General features: G+C 43.8%; 1 protein-coding gene across 2 annotated transcripts in view; it reads left to right on the top strand.

The window, feature by feature from the left end:
- Positions 1 to 26,743, top strand: part of TENM4 (teneurin transmembrane protein 4) — a 792,376-nt gene that overhangs the window by 137,711 nt on the left and 627,922 nt on the right. For both annotated transcript variants that reach the window (XM_015115340.3, XM_077964103.1), the window contains exon 2: positions 2,806 to 2,861. The gene's annotated coding sequence lies outside the window, so the exon portion shown is untranslated. The remainder of the gene's footprint in view (positions 1 to 2,805; positions 2,862 to 26,743) is intronic.

Genomic DNA, 26,743 nt, shown 5'->3' with positions numbered 1-26,743 from the left:
GAGGCAGATTAAAATAATTAGGTACCATTTACCTATCGCATCAATAGAGATGTTTTAAAGTATGCTAATGCCTAATATTTATGAGAGCGAGAGGAATTGGCATGTTCATATACTGCTGGTAAAAATGACAAATGATACATTCAGGTGAGGAGCAGCTATAATTTTTTTAAATGTTAAGCAATACAGTAGAAGCATATAATCAAACAACCCTACAAGAAATATGTAAAAAGATATTAGAGTATTTACACTAGTGAAAAATTAGAAACAACACTATGTCCATCAGTAGGATATTAATTATAAATCTATGTAACCATTGAAAAGCATGCTATTTTACTAAATTAAAGATAGATTAAAATTAGCTTGTATGGTATGATCTCAGTTTGTAAAACATCTGAATGTACATTGTGTGGATGTCTGTGTGTGTAAGTATTCATACAAAAAGGCTTAAAAGGAATTATATCTGAAATCATATTGACGGTGTTGAGTTTTTATTGTATTTAGTAAATAGCCAGAAAGAAAATACTTTTTTTAAAAAAGAAAACAATGCATGACTGCAGTGTAACAGAGTCTGTAATAAGCGTTGCTGTGAGGGAAGCCAGAGGAGGGGGACTAATTCTGACTCTGGTTGGTGGGAGAAGGCTTCCTGGAAGAGGTGTCATTGGACAGAGAATGAATAGGGGGGTCTGTTTGTGTTCCTGTTTCTGCACAGTTTGTAGCTCATATTCAGTGCAGAAATGGGCAGCTCAGCAGAAAGCAAGCCCAACCCAGTTCTATGGGACGTTCAACCTGTTTGCTCTCTGGTCATAAAAAATTCATGCCAATTAATTTAAAACCAGATGACAGGAAATGGAAGCTTAGAGCTTTAAAAAGACACTAGACAACAGCTTCGATCAGTGTCCAGTACAGTCACTTTGTCACTTTCTCCCACTTCCCCTCACCGGCTTGGGATTTTATACTCATTTGAAGTGGCAATGGCATTCCTGGGTATTAGGTTATCAGCCTTTTCTATTTCCTCAGTTACTATTTTGGATCATTGAAGAAAGAATCACTTTCAGTTCATATTTTCAAAACATGGTTTTAGAAATGATGCAGCTTTATACTAAAGCGCCCTTTTGGGAATGTAAATAAGTATCGATATAATCTAGTCACTTTATGGAAAAGCTGAGGACAACATAACAAAACAGGATGACCCTGCCTGGATTTGAAAACAACTTAATTGGTGGCCATATGGCACAGAATTGCATATCTGGGGTCTGAGGAGGGGGACGGAAGCTGAGTGTGCTCCTGGGGCACTGGGATGGGTTAGAAGCAGGCAAGCAGAGGCCTGGTCCCGGCTCCTTCAGTTACTAGCTGTGTGACCCTGGTGACTTTCTTGACATAGACTAAGTATTAGGCATTTTTACGATTTCAGCTTTGAAAGATGAAAGACTTCAGTTCTGAAGTCACAGTGCATTGAAGGACTTCAGACCAGCTCCCCAAAGTGTAGCAGGGGCACCACTGGGAGTTCGCATAGTACATGGATGAGCATTTTCAACTCCAAAACTTATTTTAATAAATTGTGTGTGTGTGTGTATATCTATATATATACTCACAGCACCTCACACCTATGACTTCCTATTGTTCGAATGGTTTCAATGACAAATTCCTTCATGCTGCAGCAACCATTTTGTAATTACAGAACTTGTCTTAGTCACAAGGTTGCTGTTCATAGGAGAAAAAGGGCAGAAATAGAGCTGCAGAAATATTTTTTGAAAATTATTTAAAAATATAGTTAAGAAAAAATATGAATTGATTTGGGAAAATTAGTAAATGATAGTAGAGGTGACACATGGATATGGCAAAAATATGAATGGGGTACCAAAATTACAGCATCCGGCCTTAGACGGCTTGCTGAGCCTTGCTGAGCTGCAGTTTTCTTGCCTATAAAATCTCCCAGGATAGTTATAAGGGTCATGAAATCATATCTGTAGGTATTATTAGCTCAATAGCTGTCACATAGTAGGGACTCAAATATATGAATTTCCTTCTCTTTTCCTTAGCCTTGCTTTTTCAAGTTAAAAAGGGTATCTGTGACCAGCCGGTCCAGGTTCCCTATTTTTCAGATGAAGCAACTGAACTTAGACTAGGGAAAGGCCAGTTCGAGGACTCCAACAGATTGCTTGCTTCTCACTGTTCTGGGCTCAGGTATGGACAGTGCCTGTCAGAGACCTGACCACACACCTGGAAAGGCCTTGGGGAAACTGATGAAAGGAAACTGATGGGAAGGAAAATGAGTTAATAAGGGCAATGGTCAATGGTCATGGCCTAACACAGGTGGCAAGAGAGGAAAATCATGATTGGCATGGTGCTTTTTAATATAGTATATCTTGATAACCTCTGCTCTGAAAAATGATAAACTCTATGTATAGAAGGAAGAAAAAAAAAAAAAGCCCAAATTGTTGGAAGTGAATGTGTCGAGATTGTGGCCCTTTTCTTTGCTTTATTTCTCCTGGTATTTTTAATGGTCTTTTATGTTTTGACATCTATGAAAAGTAAAAAGTGCCCAAATGACTGGAAGGCTGAATTTTCTGCGCTGAGAGTTGGGCACCATCAGCGAGTGTCCTGCTTGACACGTAACTATTCATTATCATGCTTAATTTATTATTGCACTTCATGTTTTAGTTATTTTGCAGCGCCTGACCACTCAGTTTTCCCAGTTACCTGGAATCATAGGTAGTTGGTAACCAATTCTAGGCATAAAACTTGTGATGCATTTTAGTCCAGCGAGCTCAAGGAATTAATTGTGTTTGTCTTCTTGTTTTGCAGATGGACAAACTGAGAATCAGAGAGGGCTAGTGATCTCTCGGACACTTGGTCAGTAGGTAAGTAATGATGCTGAAAGTGAACCTATATGCTTCCAGTCTGCAAGACCTAACCCCTGCCAGATGGATTGTCCCAGGCTTGTGACTTTTCTGTTTTGTGCAATTCAAGTCAGTATTGCACAAGTCATTAAATAAGATGAGCCGGTTTGAGGCAATTGAGTATTACTTGCACTTGTGGCTTCTGTTTGTTCCCAGTGTGGAGTTGACATGTTTAACAGGTGAGTCTGTGAAGTCCTTTTAGGCCATACCTGGCCAACATTGGGTCTTTCTCTGGGAATAGTGGGGCTTATTGAAAACTGGTCCATGCTGCAGTTGTTGTGACACTCACTCTCCCTTCAATAGACCCAACTGTTTGATACATCTAGAATAGAGAGCTCTGGACTAGTGTGGTCAAGACTTCTGGGCTCAAGTCCTGCAATGACCTGCTCTGTGACCTTAGGCAAGCCACTTAACTCATGGATTCACTCATTCTGCTTGCTTGCTTTCACACTGTTTTTCCCCAGGGTATTTAGTCCCAGCCTCAGCACTAGGCACTGAGAACAAGATAAATACAACACAAGCCCTTGAGGAGTTCACAACCCAATCAATGAGTTCCTCCATTTTCCCATTATTGTCTCATTATGAGAATTTCTAGCATCTGCTTTGGGGTCTTTCCCACAACTCTATAAGGTAGAAGGAAGTTGTTACTGCCATTTTGCAAAGGAGAAAACGATGGCTGAAAGAGTGGGCCAAAGGCATACCTTGAGTAAGAAATCAGAGCTAGGCTTGAAACCCAGATTTACTAATTTCAAAACATTTATTTCTAATAACAGCAGACTGTTCCACGTGGTAATTGTAGCATCTGAATTGTCATTGTTGCATTCTACCCCTTGGCAGTGAGTATCATGTTGGGGAGATCAGCACCACTCTAGTGGTGGGATAATTTTCTGCAAGGGATTCTTTTCTGCATCTAGCTGATTGTTCCAGAAAGCAATGTTTTCTCTGCCTGAGAGTGAAGGCAGCTGTGAGCTTGCAGTAAGCTGAGAACCAAGGGAAACCTGCTGCAGGCCCAGGACTGGCTCTACCAAGTGGCTGGGATTTAGCATATCAGAGAGAATCCACCATGAGTGGAAGGAGTGACACAGCCCCCCAGCCCCTTCTTGTGCAGTGACCTTGCTGTAAAACTGCTGCTTTACCAAAGCTTAATGATCCTGGACTCTAAAGCAAGCCTGGTAGCTTCTGCTTTTGCTGAGTTGTCTTGCCTCAGGCAAGACACAGAGAATGCTGTGGATTAGAGGCTATGCTGTTTGTTTATGTGGATGACAACTCCTTGAGGATGAAGCTCTAGAGTCCCTCAACATCTGTAATTTCAAAAGGTGCATGAATGACCTCAGTGATCTGGCCTTTATGTCTTACAATACATGTGGATGTTGTGAATTGTGACCATGGTTGATGTAGATGCACCCAGAATGCTGTAATGTACATGATACGCAGGTTTTGTGGGAATGTGACTGAATGTGTGGGGTATGGGATTTTTGGGGAGTGTGTGTGTGTTTAATCCCTAGAAAGCAGTTCTTATTAAAAAAAAAAAAAAAAACACACACACACACACACGGGTGTAATTTTTCAACAACACCTAGAAATGGGCTTTTAATAAGCCTCATTAAACTCTTTGATTAGTAGGGGAGGCCAATCACTCTTTCATCTTGGCTCAGATCACAGCTCTCCCTTGCCCTCTTCTTTGGGGTCAGACAAAAATGACTGCTATTCATATTGGTCTCTCCAAAGCCTTTTCCCCCTCACCTGCCCTCTGCAGCCCCCACTCCCACTCCAGTGCTTGTCTGATCTCTTTGCTTGAACCTCAGCACAGACAGTGCTGGTGTCGGGACTGACAGATGATAGCTGCAGGTGCTCCTGGGACCTGAGTGTCCCGTGTCTCGAGTTGTCACGGGAGGACACTTAGGGTCTTTGTTTAGGAAACACTCTGAGCTGGGAGAGCTGGGGCTCCTTCCTTTCTCGGGGCGGTCACTTACTACTGCAGGCTCTCAGCAGAGCTTTGTGTGTGCAAACCCTTTCCTTTATGGGTTGAGTTTCCCCTTGTCTGACATGGGAGGAGGTGAAGCTCTATTGAAAGGCAGGTTTTGCCCTGGACTGCGAGCATTCTGCCAGGTCTCCTGAGGAGAGCTGGTTCCCAGAGTGATTATCTTTCCTGAGCCAAGAGCCAGGTGCTCAGTGATAGGAAGCAAGGTAGGCTTAGCAACGGGCTTATCAAGCCCTGCTACAAGAATGTTCATTCACGTAACAGGACTGGGTTTGTTCGGTTTTGTTCCTCTCTGGGCACTGTCTCAGTTCTGGGGCTGGTGTGTTCTGAGCAGGAGCACCTCTGCTCCTTCTCAGAGGCAATGCGCTCCCTGGGGTATGAGCTCCTATCTGTGTCATCCTTGTGCATCCCACAGTAGCAGCACAGGGCTGAGTGTATAGAGGGCCAGTCAGTGTTTGTGGTCTACGTAGAAGATGCTGGCTCCAGGCAGTGATTGCCTACCTGGGGTACCCATGCCTTGTGTAATGGAACACGCCTGCATTTATGTCTTGACTTAGCTTCTTTTTTTTTTTTTTGAGACGGAGTTTCGCTCTTGTCACCCAGGCTAGAGTGTAGTGGCAGGTTCTGGGCTCACTGCAACCTCTACCTCCCAGGTTCAAGTGATTCTCCTGCCTCAGCCTCCCAAGTAGCTGGGATTACATGTACCCGCCATCACCCCCAGCTAATTTTTATATTTTTAGTACAGACAGGGTTTCACCATGTTGGCCAGGCTTATCTTGAACTCCTGACCTCAGATGATCCACCCACCTCGTCCTCCCAAAGTGCTGAGATTACAGGCATCAGCCACCACGCCTGGCCCCCAAGTTAGCTTCTTACTGAACCAGCCCACTCACCTTCTCTGTGAGATTGCAGAAAACTGACGATGAGGGTGTGTCCTGCACAAGCTTGCTTATTCAAGGGCTAGTGGGGGCTAAAAACCAGCCTGCATTCCACCTCCCAAGCCGTGTGTCCCAGAGGGGCTACATCTGCCCAGAAGAAGAGACATATTTTTTCTAATTCATGTAAAGTCAACAACGGGGCTAGTAGTAGCCTTGTTTCTTTCAGCCTCAATTTCTTCATCATATATCTAAATTGGCTATAGGGATGATTTGTGATTATCTTAAAGTATAACTGACACATAGAGACTGATAAATCATAGTGGTCATTAGTAGTTGTAATTGTAGCAGCAGTAGTAGTAGTCATGATGTCAGTAATGATAATGCCTTATTTTTGTAGTGCTTTATATTTTGCAAGGTTCTTTTGTATTTGATTATTTCATTAGCCATGCATTAAAGGCAGGACTAGGATTGCTCCCTCTGGGACAAAGAGAAATATGATGTGACTTGCCTACTGTCAGCCCCTGAAGGCCTGACCTGGAGCAAGCATAAGCCATCCTGGCAATGATGTGAGGCTGGGGTATGCAAAACTGGGGATGCCTGGGAGAGCTCAGAACCTCTTTCTGCCTACACACCCATGCCCATTATCTACCTTGGTCTTGGAGGTTCTGCCCTATTTAGAACCTTCTGCCTGGTTCTTGCCAGCAACCCCATTGGTGTGCCAGCCTCTGGTCCCTGTGACTGCAGTCATTGGCTCAGAGCAGGGTCCAAACCAGGTAAGCCACTGAGCATCACAATCCTGCCTCACAGCCTAGGTGGACATGTTGCCTGGGCCTTCACAGCCACCCAGAGAGACTCTCTAGGGGTGGGGAACAATAGCCATCTCGCATGCATTTTCCAAACCCCCCTTAGTCACTGCACTTCAACTCTAGCCAACAGACGTTTATGAAGCACCTACCATATACAAGACACTCTAGTGACATCTTACATATATTTTTTTCCTAACTTCTTTTTTTTTTTTTTTTTTTAAAGAGACAGTGTTTTGCTCTGTCACCCAGGCTGGAGCGCAATAATGTGATCACAGCTTACCAGTGATCTTCCTGCCTCAGCCTCCCGAGTAGCTAGGACCGCAGGCACATACCACCATTCCTGGCTAATTGTTTTATTTTTAGTAGAGATGGGGTTTTACTATGTGGCCAAGTGTGAGCCACCATGCCCATCCTATTTTTTCTAACTTCTATACCTATTTATAAGATGAAATAACTAAGTTTCAAATAAGTTAATTGATGTGCCCAAGATTTCATAATTATTCAGTGGTAATGCTGGGATTTGAACTCACGTATTTAGACTAGAAAGCTTATGCACTTGACTTACATAAGGATGTAGCACATGGGGCTAGCAAAAAATGGTTGTCACCCATTAGTGATAGCATTTTAAAAAGTGGTTATTAATAAAGTACTTACCATCCTGAATCCTAACTGCTGGTTCTCCTGTGGTCCTTTCCCATCAGACTGTGAGGTTTCTGAGGGCAGAAATTGGGAGTCTCAGCCCTTAACAGGGTACAGAATTTATAGCAACTGATTGATAAATGAATGATTAACAATATTGACAATGGCTAAATGGCTGTTTCCTAGGCATAGTGTTAAGTGCCTTATATATATGATTTTGCTTATTTCTCAAAGCAACCCTATAAGATAGATACTATTATTAAAACCATTTTACACTAAATAAAAGACCTTAAAGAGTTTTGAATAACTTTCCCATGTTACATAGCTGGTAAGTGGCTGAGCTGGGAATGGGACCCAGCTTGACTGACATGAAAGCTTGGTGCTTAATGTCTCACCCAGATGTACTGGCCTCCTGCAGGTGTTCCTGCATGTGCCCTAGCCACAGTCGATGCCCATGGCTCCTTCCGAGAATTACTGGGAAGCTGTCATTCAAATCCAGTGCCTTCTAATGCAGGGCTATGTGAGGTTTCCATTTAGAAGAGACAAAGCTGGTGAAGGCTGGGAAGCTGTAGTCATGTATGAAAGACAGCATGAAAAGCCACTAATAGAATTAGCAAGAAGAAGGTGACTTACTGGGGAACAAACCCAATTTGTAAGACACAAGTAGGGGCAAAATCAGCCTCGAGAGGCACAATCTTTTGAGCTCTATGGAGAACAGTGGGGAAATGTTTCATTGGCATTTACTGGGAGTATTTCTTGAGTTTGGCAAGTCCACTACAGCATGCTCACTGGTGGTCAAGGACAGGAGAAAGGGGAGGTCTTGGTGCATTGCTCTCAAGGGAGGGCTTTTGCTTCTAGTGTCTTCCCCCAAGACCTCATGGACAGTGACTTGTTTCATCACATGGAGCTTCATCTTATGCAAGCTGAAGAAACAGTATGCTGGCTTCATTGCTGCAAGCTAATTGACCCCTTGTGACTTCATCCCAGAAGGTAGCAGGAACATGTGCTCTTAGTGAAAGCCCAGCAGCCAGGAGACACATTTGAGCTGGGAAAGAGAGGGGCTTGGAGTGGCTCTGGACAACTTGGGCAGGACTAGGATTCTGATCCCTGACTCCTGCCAGCACCAGGGCTCAATTTGCATGAATCAAGGCTGTGTTCTAAGTACTGGAATTGCAGTGAGGAGTGCTAGTGCCCTCATCTATGAAAGCTAGAACAGGAACAAGTGCTTGGGGAGACTACATATGAACACTCATTGGCAGAGGGAGAGGTATGCTGATTAACAGAACAAGACTTGTCAGAGCCTTCATGGACTTGTCTTTGGGTGGAACCAGGGCTTTGCCCTTCTGGAGGCTGGCCCTGTACACTTGAGTAACACTACTGGGCCTGGAAGCTGGACACTGAAGGCACTTACTTCCCCCCACCCCGCCCCAGCAATGGCTTTTAAATCTTGCTCTCCAGCGCCCTGAGAGTTTAATGAAATCCTCTCTGGGATTTCCACAGGAGATAGGCAGATTTCCTACTGACTTCTAGGTGCCCCACCCTGCAGATCCTCTTCTCCCTGTTTGCAGGGTGGGCTTCCTTGTTGCCAGGGTGGATGTTTGGCTGACACACCCCCCATGACCATGCTGTTTGATTGTAGCCGATGTCCATTCTCATTGGCAGTGTGCCTGTACCACATCAGTTATTAAGTGTTTTGAACTGTACTCTTGTTTGCAAATCTTCTTTGGACAGAGGAAACCCGTGCTGTTCCATGCCAGCTGCATCCTAACTTAGGCACATCACACCAGTGATTAACTTTCAAGCCACCGCTACACAGAACTAAAGCAGTTTTGTTGTCTTTGAGAAGGGTTTTCTGTGCTTCCCCATCCATCCTGGGGTCACAGAGTCACCTGGATATCACCAATCCACGTGGCCATGTGGGGTTTGGCTATTTGTTTACTGCCCACCTGCTTCCCCCACCCCCAACCATCACCACCCCACCCAGTGACACCACAGCAAAATCCCTGGTTTTCTTGCAGTGGCAGATCTGAAAGCTGGAGTTTGTCTTTTCCATCCCAGCCCCTGGCATGTCTCTTTAGCAGGCAGATAGCATGCTTCATTGCCTGCCTGTGGACCTGGCTCCCAGATTCACTCAGCTATGCCTTACAGACAAACAGCTCTAAATGAGCAAGATGTGCCAGCTTTTCTGGGAGGATTCCTTATGAGTACCTACTATGTGCTTTGCATTCATTCTCATTTAAATGTCATACCTTTCCCAGTTTGGTGTCATTCCACTTGTACAGATGAGGGAACACAGAATAAGCCACTTTCTGAATAATAAGTTTCCCATCAGTAAAATGGTCCAAACAGGAACAAGATAGTCATTTGTTGTGGTGGTATAAGGGATTCTAGCACTGGACTGTTAGATCATCTTCTGGATTACAGGATGCTCATCAGTGCTTGTTCCAGGATGTGATCACCACCGAGATCCCGGATACTGCAATGGTACAAAGGGAGGGATGGTGAGGGGCGTTCCCGAGCCACTTCCATTGTTTTCTAGAAATCACACACTGATTTCTAAGAAAGCAGCAGAGGTAGACACTTTCTGCCTGTGACTGGATTGATTGGATGCCAAAAAACCCAGATTCCAATCTAGATTCTGCAATAAGTCTTCTAGGTGACTTGGGAAATCATTCAGCCTTTCTCTTCCTTTTGCTCAAAAGAAATAACAATAACCTTAAAGAGTTGCTATGTTTATAAAATATTACATACATATAAATTGAAAGCATTATGCCAATGAGAGTTATTAGCACATATTGTTCATCCTCCTACTGATACCTTTGATCTATAATGATTTTAAAAAGTGAGTCATGGATACATGCTATCTCTTCTAGAGTTGGAGGTGGGAGAACTGACTGAGAATGAGAGGAATAGAGCCAACCTATCACTTATAGATTAGAAAGCCTCCAAGTCTAACTAAAGTAGAAACTGCCAGAAGCAGTGGCTTACACCTGTAATCCCAACACTTTGAGAGGCTGAGTCGGGTGGATCATCTGAGGTCAGGAGTTCAAGACCCGCCTGGCCAACACAGCAAAACCCCGTCTCTACTTAAAAAAAAAAAAAAAAGAAAAGAAAAGAAAAAAGAAAAGAAAACATGTAGAAACTTACCTCTAACCTAGGCAAAAGAGAAGTAAGAATAGATAACTTATCTTTGAGTTACCTTGCCACCAAGGGAAAAAGAGAAAGCTAATGGATTGCAGATTATTCCCCTTGGTTAACGTTGAGTCTTCCTTTGTTGAGGAGTAAGTTAACACAGATGACAAGCTATTAGCTAAGCAGAGAGAGAGGTATAGTTTGTGCAGGAATGGCAAATACTTGATGTATTAGGTTGAATTCCCCAGAACCAGACTCTGGGACAGAGATTTGCATGCAGAAGGTTTATTGGAGCATGCTCTTAGGATCAGCACCTGTAAGGGAGTAAGGGAAGAAAGGGAAGAGTTGAGCTGCAAGGCAATCACAGCAAAAATGTCAGCTGATTCCACAGGGAACTCAAGCTGGGATGGTCTTCAGATGTCTCACATTGAGTCAAAGCGAGTTGGCCTTGTTGCCCACTGTAATAACAGCTGTGGACTGCCCACAGGTGACAGCTCTCTTGGGCTGAAGACCATTCCTGGAGAGGGACTCAACTGATACCTGTCAGCAGCCAACAGCAAAAGTCCCTGCAGCCGGAGGAATGAGTGTCTCAGTCTCAAAGGAGGTAGTCAGAGTGGCACATCACAGCATTAACTACATTTGGCCTGTGGGCTACCATTCTTTCTCCCACTCCCCTGCAAACACTACTGTTGAAACAATTCTTTACCACTGCATTCAGATGAGGGCTCAGAATTTTTTCAAACACGATACTTTAGATACACATTATCAATCAGCTGGAATTTGCTCATGAAAAAGGACCCTATTTGCTACCCTTGCCCTCACATGTGTAGGAAACATTTATTGATGGTGTCATAATAAGTCTTGAGTGTTATGATTGCTCTTTCAAGATCAAACAGTTGGTAAACCTTAGACAACTCCCTGTATGTCTCCTGGAAGACAAGATTTTCTCTTATTTTTCCTTATTATGCCCTCTCACCACGTTTCATTCAAGCTCTGACTTATTTTCCCCTTACCTTAGTAAATGCAGTTCTCCCTGTGGTTCATTTTTTTCCTCTTTTTATTGACCACACACTCTCTTGTCACCTCACCCATTCTTATTTCAACCAACAGCCCACCTTAGACATCCCTTCTTCCCCCTAGTTTTATATTACCAATCATCCGCTAAATCTGTCCACCTGCTTAACCCCTCTGGCCTCCATAAAAACAGCAAATTACATTCACATTAGCCAGTAAAGAAGCTGACACTTAGCTCTCTGAAGATGCTTTTAGAAGATGTAATGTCTTGCAAGAGACAGAGCCAGGCGTTATCATGGGTCTGGAGATAAGCCGGGATTTATCATAGGTCTGTTGTCTCCCAAAGCCTGCGCTCTTTCTTCCATACCTTTGAAATCTTTGTTGGGATGATCTCTTCATGAATCTGGATTCTCTTTACTGAGCTTTGCCAGAGTTCCCTGAGGAATCAGTTGAGAAGTCTACATACTTTGATTGTCAATTCTGCAGGTCATTGTGAATCACTGCAGAGTGGTAAGAGTTACTTCACCCCAGTGGGTGAGTTGGGGACATTTCTGCTTTCACTGAACAGAGTATAGAGTGCTGGGCACAGCCTGGCTTTGAAGTCTACTAGCTTACCATTTCATTTACTTCTGAAGATATTCCAGTGGTAAGGAGCCTTTGGGATCACAAACTCACTGTCAGGGTCAATGGGTTGGGGAGACACTGAAGCCAAGTAATGGACTGGTTATGGCTCTTGATAAATGAGAACTGTGGTCAGTCCAGCTGGCCAGGTGCCAAAAGCCTAGCAGCTTCAGAGGTGGACCCACTTGGGTTTCTGTGCTGAATGCTTGTGCCTATATCTGCCATCCTTCTCCTTCAGGAAAGAGGTATTTGGTAAAGAGGTCGTTTGCTTTTAGCTGAGGGCCAGTTCCATTGAAACCAAAGATCAATTAGGCTGTTGGGGTACCCACTGAGGCCCTATTCTGTACCAGATATTCAGCTAAGTATCCCACTCCTTCACCCTTAAGGTGTGGGCTGATGTGTTTTTAGTGTTGCTTAAATAGCAGACATGGGCCCCCACAGCTTCGTGATGCAGTGTGACTTCTGAGCTCTGACAGTTTGTTGCTCTGCCCTTGAGACAATGACTTTTTTGCATAGGGAAGAATCTAGAATCCTCATGATGAGTGAAAAGATGCGCTGATTTGAGTCCTCACTCTCTTCTCTGCTACAGATTTGCTATGTGACCTTAGTCACTTGACCTTTCTGGTCCTCAGTGTTACCTCAGTGTCAGTGTTGAAAATAGCCATTATAATGCCTCAAGCACACTACTTATTGGGGAACCGGGAGTATAATGTAGGTGCTCTATAAATGATGCATGTTTCCCTTCCTCACGCCCAACTCATTACTTAGTGTGATCGCTAGAGAAGTGTTTGCTAGACATTCATGATCTACAGAACATGGATATTTCCTCAAGGAGTGCATTACATCTTTGTTGGATGAGCCAGGGCTGGATGGGTCCTGGTGTCGTCATCTGGCATGCTTTCTCACTGGACCGTAAGGGGACTAGGTTCCATACCCAGTACTTTCTACCAGCCATGACTTGGAGAAGATTCCTCTTCATTTACTGGTACTTCACCTAGTCCATCTTCCTTTCTAGTGGCATGTAACCAAGAATGTTCGGAAGAGGCCACCAGGGCAGAGTGAAAGGCATCCTGCCCCATGTGCTGGTTTTGTAAAACCAGAACACTCATGACCTCTCCAAGATTTAGTCTTCTCATTTATAAAGTAGGGCAATACTACTTTCCTTAGGAGCATTCTCTGAGAATTGCATGTGATAATACACATGAAAGCATACTTTGCAACAAACATATGCCAATGTAAAATTCTATCTCCTATGAGTTTTTATTTCTTGGTCTGGCTCCTTCACCAATAGCTCCCAACACAAGTTCCTGAATGTATTTGGTCTATGCAGATAGCTTATCCAACATGCTATTTGTGTTTCCTGATGAACTTTTAAAATTTATTTATGTGTTTGTTTTCCTCTCTAAATTCCAAGATGTTTAAGAATGAGGTCCAATCTTAATTCATCTATTTCCCAATTATGTAATAGATGCTCCATAATTGTTTGAGAAAATAAATGAAGATGAAAGAAAATTAGAACGATGGGTACCTGCTTCATATCTGCTTATGTAATCCTCACAGCAGTCCTATAAAGTTAGTGTTATTTCCACTTCTATTTTTTTAATTTTTTTTTTTTTTTTTTTGAGACGGGGTTTCGCTCTTGTTGCCCAGGCTGAAGTGCCATGGTGTAACCCCAGCTCACCGCAACCTCTGCCTCCTGGGTTCAATCGATTCTCCTGCCTCAGCCTCCCGAGCAACTGGGATTACAGGTGCCCACCACCACGCCCAGCTAATTTTTTTTTTTTTTTTTTTTTTTTGGTATTTTTAGTAGAGACGGAGTTTCACCATGTTGACCAGGCTGGTCTCAAATTTCTGACCTCAGGTGATCCACCCGCCTCTGCCTCCCAAAGTGCTGGGATTACAGGTATGAGCCACTGTGCCCATCCTATTTCCACTTCTAGAAAACAAAAATTGAGGCCAAAGGTGAAACCACTTATCCAAAATACATAGTAACTAGTAGAGCAAGGGATGATGGCCTCAGACTCCTGGACTCCAAAGCGAGTGCTCATATTCTCTACTTCATTTTCTCTCGCTCCCTTTCTCTTTTTTTTCCACATTATTATTGTGCAAACAACATGAAAACAAAAGAAAACAGAAATACAATCACCTTTCATTGCACCACTTCTAGCAAGTCAGCTGTTTCCATTTTTTCCACATTCCCTATAGCCTATTTCTTGCATATGTTTTCTATAGCAGCATTATTGAGATATAATTCACATGCTATAAAATTTACCCTTTTAAAGTAACAATTCAGTGTTTTTTTAGTCTATTCACAGAGTTGTGCAACCATCACCACAATCTAACTTTAGAACATTTCATCACCCCAAGAAGAAACCCTGTACTCATTAGCAGTCATTCCCCGTACCCTGCTCCCCCCAGCCCTTGGCAACCACTCCACTAATCTACTTTCTCCCTCTTTATGGGCTTGCCTGTTCTGAACCTTGTATATAAAAGGAATCATACAAGATGTTGCCTTTGTGTCTGTTTTTTGTTTTTTTTTTTCACTTAGCATAATGTCTTCAAGGTTTATCCATGTTGCGGCATAAATCAATACTTTATTCCTGATATACCCATGCCCATACCCACCCACACACACACACATACCACATTTTGTTTGTCTATTTATCACTTGATGGACATCAGGGTTATTTCCATTTTTAACTATTATGAATAATGATGCTATGAACATTCATGGGCAAGTTTTTATGTGGACATAAATTTCAGTTCTTTGGGGTATATATCTAGCACTGATATTGCTAGGTCATACGGCAACTCTATGATTAACATTTTTAGCAACTGCCAACCTATTTTTAAATGTAGCTTCACCATTTCACAATACCACCAGCAATGTATGACATTTCCAATTTTTTACATCCTTTTCAATACTTTTTATGTCTTTTTTATTTCCTTGTGGGTTTGAAGTGGCATCTTATTGTGACTTTGATTTGGATTTCCCTAATGATGAATGATATTCAGCATCTTTTTTTTTTGTTTGAGACAGAGTCTCACTCTGTTGCCGTGCTAGAGTGCAGTGCCGTAATCTTGACTCACTGCAAACTCTGCCTCCCAGGTTCAAGCAATTCTCCTGCTTCAGCCTCCCAAGTAGCTGGGACTACAGACTCCCACCACCACGCCCAGCTAATTTTTGCATTTTTAGTAGAGACAGGGTTTCACCATGGTGGCCAGGATGATTGGTCTCTTCACCTCGTGATCTGCCCACATCTGCCTCCCAAAGTGCTGGGATTACAGGAGTGGGCCACCATGCCTGGCCGATATTCAGCATCTTTACATGTTCTTATTGGCATTTTTTTCTGTCTTCTTTGGAGAAATAGTCAAGTCCTTTTCCTATTTTTTAATTTGGGTTTTATGTTGTTTATTGTTGAGTTATAAGAGTTCTTTATATATTCTGGATACAATTATCTGATATATGATTTGCAATTTTTTCTCATTCTGTGAGTTGTCTTTTTACTCTCTTGATAATATTCTTTTGAAGCACAAAACTTTTTCATTTTGAAAGAGTTGAATGTATCTATATTTTTTCTTTTGTCACTTGTGCTTTTGGTGTCACATCTAAGAAACCATAGCTTAATCCAAAGTAATGAAAATTTATTCTTGTTTTCTATTAAGAGTTTTATATTTTTAGATCTACACATGGATCTATGATCCACTTTGAGTTAATCCTTGTATCTTATGTGAGGTCTGGAGCAAACTTCATTCTTTTGCATGTGGATATTCAGTTATCTTGGCATCATTTGCTGAGAAGACTTTCTTTCCTTATTGAATTGTCTTGGTACTCTTGTCAAAAACTCAAATGACTATAAATGTGAGGGTTTATTTCATGACTCTAAATTTGATTCCATTGATCTATATGTCTACTCTATATGCCAGTACCACACTATCTTGATTACTGTAGCTTCATAGTAAATTTTGACATTGAGATGTGGGATTCTTCCAACTTTGTTCTTCTTAAGGACTATGTGAATATTCTGTGTTCCTTGCATTTCCATATAAATTTCAGGATACACTAGTACATTTCTATAGAAAAAAATCCAGCTGAGATTTTGGTAGGGAATACATTAAATCTATAAATACATTTGGGGACTATTTTTATCCAAACAATATTCAGTCTCCCGATCCACAAACATGAGATATCTTCCCATTTACTCAAGCCTGCTTTAATTTCTTTTTAATCTGTTTTACAATATTTAGTGTACAAATCTTTCACTTTTGTTACATTTATTCTTAAATACTTTATTCTTTTTGATGCTATTATAAATGGAATTATTTTCTTGATTGCATTTTTGGATTGTTCATTGCTAGTGTATAGAAATACAAATGATTGTACATTTATCTGATATCCTTCAAACTTGCTGAACTTGTTTATTCTAATAGCTCTTTTGTGGATTCCTTAAGATTTTCTATATATAAGATCTTGTCATTGGTGAGTAGAGATAGTTTTATTTCTTCATTTCTCCAATCTGAGTGTCTTTATTTCTTGTTGTTAACTAATTTTCCTGGTTAGAACCTCCAGTACAGTATTCAAAGAAGTGATGAGAGCAGTCACCTTGCCTTATTTCTCATCTTAGGGGGAAAGCTTTCAGTCTTTCACCATTAAGTACAATGTTAGATGTGAGTTTTTTGTAGATGGCCTCTATCAAGTTAAGGATTTCTTCTATTTATAGTTTGTTGGGTTTTTTCATGAAAGGATGTTAGATTTTGTGAAATGCTTTTTCCGGGTCTAATGACATAATCATGTGGTTTTTATCTTTTATGGTCTTAATGTGATCTATTACATTGATTGGTTTTTGTATGTTAAACCAACCTTGAATTCCTTGATAAATCCCACTTGGTCATGGTGTATAGTTCTTTTTATGTGTTGTTGGATTCAATTCAATGTTATCTTATTGAAGATTTTTATATTTTTATAAAAATTTATATTTTTCTATTTTTGGGAGATATTCATCTGTATTTGTGTGTGTAATGTCTTTGTCTGATTTTACTATCAGAATAATGCTCATCTCATAGAATGAGTTGGGCAGGGCTCCCTCCTTTTGTATTTCTTGTAAGAGTTTTATAAAGAATTTGTGTTAATCTTGCCTGTATTTTGGAAAACTTTAAAAGGTGGTGATAAGAACAAGGCTTACTACAGCTAACAGTTATGCCTTATCATGTGCTTGTGTCAGAAAAACAGCAACAACAACCTGTAAATGCCAGAAGCAACACTGCACTGAAGCCTGAAAATTTCCTTATGGACAGGGCAGTGAGTCTCTGGCCATTATGCCAGGCAAGGTGCTTAATACTGGGGACCCAGCCTGGGACAGAATGCTATAATTCCTGCCTTTTTCCTGCACTTTTTTCCCCCCAATTTTAAATATTTCCACACAAATGCCTGAATAAATACTCCACTGAAGCAAAACTTTCTCCTTCATAACAGATAAGAGATTGGCCTCTGGACCACATGCTGAAAAAGACCAATGCTTACACCATTATCTCCCCTGGAATCCATCCTGTCCTCCTAGAAAATCAAAATACCCACAAGTATTAATAGCTTGGCATTCAGGTTAACAAAAGAATCGAGTGTTTGTTTTTGTTGTTTTTTAACACGTAAAAATGAGGAAAGAATGTTACTGGCTGAAATTGGTTAGAACAGAGAAGCAAGAGTATGAGATTGCATTCTGGAAGTCAGCAGTTTCTCTGCAGTAAAGATAATGTTGTCAGTCCCTGAACCTTTCTAAAAGAGTTTTGAATTGTGGCCATTCATTTATTCATCAGTCACTTCATTAATTCATTCAGCAATGATTTATGAAGCTCCTTTCATGTGCCAGGCCCTGTACTGGAGTATCTGGTCACATAGAAAGAAATCCATCTGGGTCTCTGCTCCTAAGGGCCACCCAATCTGATGGGGGGTACTGGACTCTATACAAACAATTGCTACCAAGCATGATCAAGACTATAACATAGGCATAAAGGGGGCCACAGAAATGTAGAGAAAGGAGAGATCATTTTACATCCTTTTTAATACTTTTTTATGTCTTTTTTATTTCCTTGTGGGTTTGAAGTTGTATCTCATTGTGGTTTTGATTTGGATTTCCTTAATGATAAATGAAATTCAGCATCTTTACATGTTCAGAGGAATGTCAGAGGAAATGTGATCCACACAGAATCATGAAAGATGCATAGCAATCTGCCTAGTGGGCCTGTGGGACAGGGCCTTCCAGGCCCAAGCAGAACCGGCAGTTTGGCGAGAAGAATCTAACTGAACATTCAGAGACATTCACAAGGGCTCAAAGGTACAGCGCTGAATTGGAGAGACCCCAGAAGGAACTGAATGCTTTGTGAAGGAGTCTGAACTTTATCCTGGGACATTAAAGATTTTAATGGTTTGAGACCTTTTTCTAGAACCCAGTTATGCCAGAGAGGCAGAATTGATATGAAATTTGGTGACAAAGGCCATTGTAGCCCTTGGAGAATTGTCCTTAGATGGGATGCAGGCCTCCTGGGGACTTGCCACCAAGCATACCCTCCCTAGGGGCCTTATCTTCCCTCCATAGCTCTACAGAGAGCCATCCCACATCACCAAGAGGTCAAACTAAAAGTTTTTAATTCTGATCTTGACTATGATTTCCAAGCTGGGGCAGATAACTCTGAATTTCACTTTCTCAGTGATAAAATATGGACATTGATGCCTACCTTCCTAGGGTGGTCATGATAAATTAAAACTAAAAAGCCATTCTCCAGAAACTTACAAGAATCTCCACTGGACTAAAGATGGACCCATCTCTTAGGAAAGTAAGACGTTGGGAGCTACATAGACCTGGGTTCAAAGCCCAGCTCTCCCACTGGCTGCTTGACCGTAGACAAATCAGTGAACTCCCTGAGTCTCCATTTCCTCCTCTGTGAAATAGAAATGATCATAATGCCTCCCTGTGGGGATTGCTGAAAGGAGTAAGTGTAATGGTCCCTGTGCTGTTCCCGGGCATATCAAAGGTGCTAAGGAGTTGCCTTTGAGTCTGAATGTGAACAAGGAAGCTCCCGGAAGGCTGAGCTGCATCTCCTTCATCTCTATGTGCAGAGCGTAATGCCATCATTTGACACCTAAAGACAGCCCAGTGTTTTTATAGTTGAATCCATTTGCAGCTCTCTACCCTTTGCTCATTCCAGGTTTCTGTCCAGTGGAAAAAAGAATTGACTGTGACCTTTTAGAAATCTAAATAAATCAATAAAGAAAAAAGATGTTAAATCATCTCATTTTATGTGTTTATTTTGCCGAGTGGGCCAACCAGGTATTAATTAGTTTGGGCTTTCCTAAGGGAGCAGGCAGGGCCCACAGCTCCTGCTCCCACTAACCCAGGCTGGCTGTCCCAGATTTTCCAGCTGAAAGGTAGACCAGCATCTCTTTCGCACTGGGAGAGTTTAACCTGGGAGAGATATGTCCTTAATGACATTTCATACCCAGGGGCCTTGCAAGAAAAGAGCTTCAGGAGGGTTAATTGGGACAGGTGGCTTCAGGAGCCACAGGCCGGGAGGCAGAGACATGGAGAGATGGGAATCACGGCCTCCTATGTGTCCCAGAGCCAGACGTGGGTGACTGCAGCAGCCCTAAAGCAGGTGTAGTACAGTCTGCTCTGGCTCGCTTCCTTCCCCATGTGGTTCCCATGTGTGGCATCCACTGCTTCTCCTGTTCCCACTCAAATGGGAGGGGGCCAGTTAAGGGGGTTACAAAGCCCAGAGCCAGACCCTGGAGCTGTGATGCCATCTTGCTAGGTCTCCACCAACTTCACTCACTGAGTGCCAGGCTCCGTAAGTGATATGTAAGGGATATGCCTACCACCTGGAGCCGCTTGCTGTGGAGAGATGGCCACAAAAGGAGGAAGACAGGCCTTTGTGAGCCCTTTGGAGGCTGCAGTGAACTCTGACTCAGGAAGACAGGGAAGGAGAAGGAAAAGCTGTCAGAACTACAGAAGACTGGTGTCTTCAGCTATTAATAATGCTGTAACAAAATACTTGAGGTTGGGTAATTTATAAAGAACAAATTTATTTCTCACAGTTCTAGAGACTGGAAGTCCAAGATCAAGATGAAACAGTTTTGATTTTTGGTGAGGTCTTGGTCTCTGCTTTCAAAATGGCACCTTTTTGCTGCCACATCCTCCAGAGGGGAGGAACACTGTGTCCTCAAATGGCAGAGGGAAAAGGAGAGGCAACAAAAGGGGGCCTAGCTAGTTCCCTCCAGCCCTTTTATAAGGCACTAATCCATTCACAAGGGTAGAGCTCTCATAACCTAACCACCTCCCAAAGGTCACACTTCTTAATACTGTTGCATTGGGGATTAAGTTTCAAAATGAATTTTGGAGAGGACACATTCAAACCATAGCAAGAGGATATTTGCTATGCATCTGAAAGGGTGAAAAAGAGCTCACCAAACAGAAAAGGATGCAGAGGGAAAGTTTCCATAAAGGCCCTGAGACCTGGAAGGCCCTGGAGTCCTGGAGAAACGGGGAGAGGCTCCGTGGAATGGGAATAAAGAGCAGAGAGGCAGGTACGGGGCAGCGGGATAGGACATGAGGTAGGAAGACAGGTTTTGGCTCTGGAAGGCGGGCTACGAGGAGTGTGGACATGATACTGTGGGTGGCAGAGAAGCATATAGAGAGACCAAGTAAGGTTGGTCTGCAATAGCCCTGAATCAGTTCATTACATAATTATTTATGAAGCTGTACTAGGTGCTCCCACCTTGCTGGGCTCTGGGAATCCAACAGTAAAGAAGTCAGACTTGACCCTGAGAAAGTTTACACTTCATCTCCCTGCCTGCCTGCCTCTCTCCTTAACACCATCTTACCTGTTGCTACTCTCAGAAGATAGTAAGCTCCCAAAGGACTGTGTTACTCATCTTCTGCCTGGAGTACTCTCTCCAAGGCCTTCTGGGAAGAAGCTGATGAGGAAACAGCTGTGAAAATGAACATATTGACACTTTAGGGAGTTCTGAGATCATCAGACTGGAAATCCTCCAGAGCTGGTACTCAGCCAAGGAGTCCCTAATGTGGTAAACTTTCAGCTTGTAGAGACCACCCTCCATGGCCCCAGTGTGTGCCTGTGTGTCTGGGATGTGAGGGCTCTGCAGGCATCTAAAGGTGTAAACACCTGTGCACGTGCCTACAAGCAGGCATGTGTGTCTGGGCTCAGAGGTGCATGTTGGGTGCATCTGTGTCGTGGGTCCTATGCGCTTGTCTGGGTCTGCACACATGGCCGTGCCTGTGAGATTTCCCTTTAGGCTCTGTTGGTTTCTGGAGGATGAAGAGCCCAGGCCTCACCTTGAAAACAATCCTGTTGTTTGTGATTTCCTGATAGTGACAGTGTCACTGCGCTTGTCTGTCACTCGTGCACATGTACACACATAACCAGCACCACTCGGGAGCTGCAAGCTCTGAGAATTCCTGAGAGACTGCCATGGGCCACTTGAGTGGCTCACTAATGGGCTAGCTTCTTTCCTCAGAGAAATGGTCCAGGAAAGTTTCTGGAAATGAAATTTCAGTATCAGTGTAACGTCAATAAAATATAACAAAGATGAAGTGGCAAGAACTCGGGTGCTTCCGCTGACGCTGCTTTGATGGGAAAGCTCCTCCAATGTCTGGAGTCTGGGAAGAGAGTTCTTTCAAGAGGTTCTCAACAGCTCCTGCCGGCTTCCCCATCACACGCAGGCCCTGGTCTTTCCTCCTGAGCCTTCAATCACAATGCTGACAGCAAGGTGGACTGCCCCAAAGGGTGCATTTCTCCAGGTGCCAAAAAATAAGCCAGTAGGACAGCCATCAGATTGACAAATCAGTCCATTTGTCTGGCCAGTCTCATTTTCCTGATGGAGACAAGCTTATAACATTGTGTTTCTAGACTCAATCAGCTATCGTCATTGACTCTATTCCTTTCTCAGTGAATGGCCTTGCAAACCCCTTAGGTGTCACCAACTCCTAAGTGCCCCTGCCTTGAATCCTCGTTGGAACAAGGTGGGAAAATAAGCAGTGGAATGAAATCAATACCTACTGTTTCCCCCATGTATTACCAGTCACTCCAGATCTATATGCTCTCTCTCATATCTGCTTTCTCTTTCTTTGAGTGAATTTGAGAAACCAGGAGGACCTTGTTTGTGCTATACTGCCTCAGGCAGAATTCGCTTTTTTGTTCTCTTATACTTTGTAGAGAGGAGTTGCAAGACAGTGAGATCTCAGCAGGAAGGCTGCTTAGGGGGCCTTCTGGTCAGTACATGTTCAATTTGCTCTCTGCCCTCACCTCATGCCACTGTGCTCATTTCAAGCTGCATTTCTGGGCCAACATGGTGAGAACTAGGCATCAAAATAAAGAAGACCCTCAGAAAACTGTGCAGACTCCAAGAGTCAGGGCCAAAAGCACCTTTGGGGTTTCTCTATCTGCACTCCTATTTTCTAGTTGGAAAAACTAAGGCTCAGACAGGCCTAATAAGTTGCTCCAAGTTGGCCTCACAGCAGCAGGCACCCAGTTCACATCCCTTCACTCCAAAATCAGCACTTTGCTTCCGTGCCCCCAACTATGGACCATGCAGAAGTAGCACACTCGCACCATTTTCAAAAGATTTTCTGCCAGTGTTGAAACAAGCAGGCCTGATGACATGGTGAATAGCCAGGGCTTCAGAGTCACAAAGACCTGAGTTCAAATCCCATCTTTGCGTTGACTAGACATTGTCAGGGGGCAAAGTACTTTCACTTCTTTGAGCCTCAATGCCTCATCTGTAAAATAAGGATAATTCTACCCCCCTCATAGGGCCGTTGTAAAGATACAATGAAATCATGTACGCGAAATCCTTAGCAGTGTTCCTGGCTCAGAGTAAATCGTCAACAACTGTTAGTGCCCCCTCTATCTGGAAGCTGACAAATTCAATTAACCAGAACCACCCATCCTCATCCAGATGCCCTGCCCATTTCCCAAAACTCCCTGTTCGCAGAATCATAAATCTTGTGTCTGAAAAGGAGCTCCATAAATCACCTGGCACAGCCCCTGGTAGCAGAGCTCTCTCTGTATCTGGCTCAGTGTGTTCCGCAGACTTTTGCTGGCTCAGTCTGCCTCACTCCTTACTGTAAGCAGAAGAATTCCCACCAGCACAGCCAAAACAAGGGAATAATGCTGTCAGTGGATTCTACAAAAGGGCTAATATTAGCGGGGCAGGAGGATTGGGGGTGGGAGTGTACCCATATTTAGAATCTGTGTCTTCAGCCCTTTCCTGAGGCAGTAGAAGTTCAGGGGATGGAGGGAGGGGCGGTTGCCAGGAGTGGGCAGAGCAGCTGGGGTAGGTCTCCCCTCCTCTCTGTTGGGTGATTTCCTTCTCCCCAGGATGTGGAGGGCAGAGAAAAAAGGCTGCTGGGAGGGACAGGGGAGGCTGCAAAAGGTACCCCCAAAGCAGCAAGGAGTATGGCAGTGGTAGAGACCCCCAAAGTCTCCTGTTAAGGACAACAGGGCCATTGGAACCTAGCTGTAGAGAGGCCTGGAGGGGTTGCTTCTGTAACCTTCTACTCCAAGATGGGATCCAAAGAGCATGTTTCTGGCTGGGTCTTCCTGGAGAGGCCTTGGGTAAAGGCCCAGGCATCAGGGTGCACTGGGTCTGGGCTAGGAGAAAGATGCGTGCCTGATGAATCCCTAACAGCAGCTCTTTGCACATTTTCCCATTCCACTCAAAACATCTGCACTTTCTTTCTCTGCTCTTAAACTCATCTTGGGGCTCCAGTGTTCCCCTCTGTGAACACTTCCTGTCTCCTGGAGACCCTGCTAGCCCTTCTGTGCAAATTAGAAGACAATGCCCTTCCTCCAGGCAGACGTAGCCCTGCACCAGGGCACAGGGCTGGGTGAGCAGAGTGTGAGCTGGCTTTCAGGTCCCTCCTGTCCTCATCGCTTACACAGTATGCCATTAGCAAGTGAAGGGCACAGCATACTGTGTAAGTATACTTGGTGACGGCTTTGGGGCTGAATGAAATGGCCAGCGGCCTGAGGTCCAGTCTCCTAGGTAGTATAGCAGGATGATTCTCAGCAAGGATCCTTCCCATACAAGGTCTCGATTTTCTTGCCCTTCAAATGAGGAGGGTGGTGAGATGCCCTCCAGGGTCTCTTTCAGCTTTAAGGTCTATTTATCTGCTTGTTTTTAGGTGGCATAATGAAGATAGAATCAGAAAAGCATGTGTGCTATACCTTCCCCCCACATAAAACCCATAAGATCCAAAGAGAAATGGAAATTACTTTTGATTTATTCATGGTCTGATGTTGCTGTTATCTGCTCCCTTCTGCTGGGTTCTTAGGCCGGACCAGGAGGCCTGTCTATACAGGATGCTAAGGATTACCTGTCACCTAGGGAGAACCAGCCTCAACTTCTATTTGCCCTCAGGCTGCATCTGCAGCTGTGGCACTATGACGGCCCTGGGTCTAGAAGTTTCACCCAGCAAGGCTTGGGAAACGTGAACAAGTGTGCAGTGGACTTAATGACTGTTTTCTAGCATCATGTCACTGTTTTGAAATGGTTACTGGGCTGCATTTCCTGTCTTCCTTTTTCTATCTTGGAGAGATGGGCAGGAATCAGGGAAGGCCTGGGGAATGGAGACAAGGCCAGCAGGAAAATGAGGAAACCAAGGGTGTGAATACCTGCCTGGTGGATTTGTGTTGTTCTCAATTGGTTTCCTTGTTTGCAGGCTGCAGGGCAGCAGGGTCTTCTCACCTGCAGAGTGCAAAGCACATTTCTGGGCTGGCACAGAAACGTGCTTGCCCTGCTTTGCCTGCAGGCATCTTTTGCACATAAATAACTTGAAAGCACCAAACTTTGCAGAGGAAATGTTTGCATGTGGCTTGCGTTTGAGAAGCACAGGCACACACACATAAATGTTGAAGGATTAAACACACACAAGTACATGCCCCCCGCGTGCATGCGCGCGCGCGCACACACACACACACACACCCCCTGCTCACAAATACCCAGCACCTTCCAACTTCTTTGAGGATTGTTTATTCCCATGAATAGATTGTAACTTGGTGATTTTTAGAGTCAGGGAATGTCAGAGCTGGAAGGAATGTAGGAGATGATTCAGTCTGTCAGAGTTCAAACTTTTACTGACCACAAAGACATCTTCAAAGCAAGTTTTACAGGGATCCAAAATGTATGAAATACACAAAAGCAGAGATGTTCTGGATAAAGTGGTGAAGCGAGGGAGGGTTGCTTCCAGGATTCCCCTGAGCACTACGCGAGAGCCACTGAGCAATCCCAGCTCCCTGCAGGAAACTGAGGCCCGGGGAAAAGTCTTCTGGCTAAGGTCACATGACAAGTGAGGGGTGGGGCCCGAACCCATGCCAAAGCCAAACCCTAGGGAAACTCATTTCACAGCCAAACTAAGATGAAAGTGCTGCTTTCTTGGTGAACCAAACCAGCGTCCTCTCTACTACAACAGGCTTCCACTGTTACATGTTTAAGCCTTTTTCCCCCCAATTTATAGCAGACTCATCAAATGCCACAGCTGGAAGTGCCAGCTCAGTGGTTTTTAGTCTCTCTTCTGCCCAGTGCTGGGGTTTCACCAGGGGATAGGAGAGGAGGGGTGGCTTGGTGAGCCCTGCCTTCCACTTCACCAGACTAGGTCCTCTCTTAACCATTTTACTAAGATTTCATCTCAAAAAATATAGAGAGGATGCAGGGAGCTACTTTAAACAGAGAAGAAGCTTGAGAAACTCCCATGAAGTATACACTTCCTCAGATGATCAAATCAGCAACTTGATCAAATCAGCAGTGTTTTTGACTTTGTGGAAAGACACTGAACTTTGTAAGGAAATTCCTGTATCTTAAATTATTGCAGGGCCAGCATGTCATCTCAGCCTTAGCAAATCTGAGAGAGCGAAAAACTGCAAAAGACCCTCACATGAATTTGTGAGCAAATTTGGTCCCCAGTATCTAACCAAAGGGACCTTCTGCCTCTGTCCTTAGTCCCTGCCACCCATCTAGGTGTTTACATTTGATGTGTATGTTTCAGGTACTGACAAGCTTGGGTGACTTCCCCACATTAGGGCTTCCCTCCTAACATCCCCCTATTCCACATTTACCACCCGTGCACCCCTGGCCATTTCAGCATCTCAGGCCCTTCCTCATTTCCCCCTCACACAGTGGGGTGCCATGGAGGAGTGCTAAAGCTTGCAGATGCTGAGGAGGAAGCCGGCATTCTTCTCTTTCACTGATATCGGATCTGGCAAGCTGTGTACAGCCTTGTCTTGCCAGCCTGCTGCCCCTGGAGGGTCAGGCTCTGCTTCTCCCTCAGATCTTTGCAGGGGTCTCCTTAACGTGTTGTTTCAAGGTTTGTTCCTGGCATTAAATCTAATAAGCTTAGGGCTGATGGTTTGATCCCGAGCTTGTTTGAGGAGTTCAGGGCATTTACAGCGCATTTACAGGATGCTGCTAACGAGGCTTTCAGAACAGCCAGCCAACCTCGAGATCTAAGGCCGTTAGAAACTGGGTTTTGTGGAGGCAGTGGGGCGGTGCGTGACATGGGCCCCAGTTCCAGGCCTGGCTGTGGAGGCAGCGGGGCGGCGCGTGACATGGGCCCCGATTCCAGGCCTGGCTCCACCATGTACTAGCTACACAACTTAACCTCTTTGAACTGCCATTTCCTCTTCTTAAAAATGAGAAATATACCAAATAAGATTGTTTTGAGAAGCGATTGAAATAATGTAAGGAAAGTGGCTGGCCTATGATGG

Source organism: Macaca mulatta, chromosome 14 (assembly GCF_049350105.2).
Source record: "Macaca mulatta isolate MMU2019108-1 chromosome 14, T2T-MMU8v2.0, whole genome shotgun sequence".
Taxonomy (NCBI): Eukaryota; Metazoa; Chordata; class Mammalia; order Primates; family Cercopithecidae; genus Macaca; species Macaca mulatta.
The sequence above is the reverse complement of the archived record's forward strand: the minus strand, read 5'-3'. Positions and strand labels throughout refer to the sequence as shown.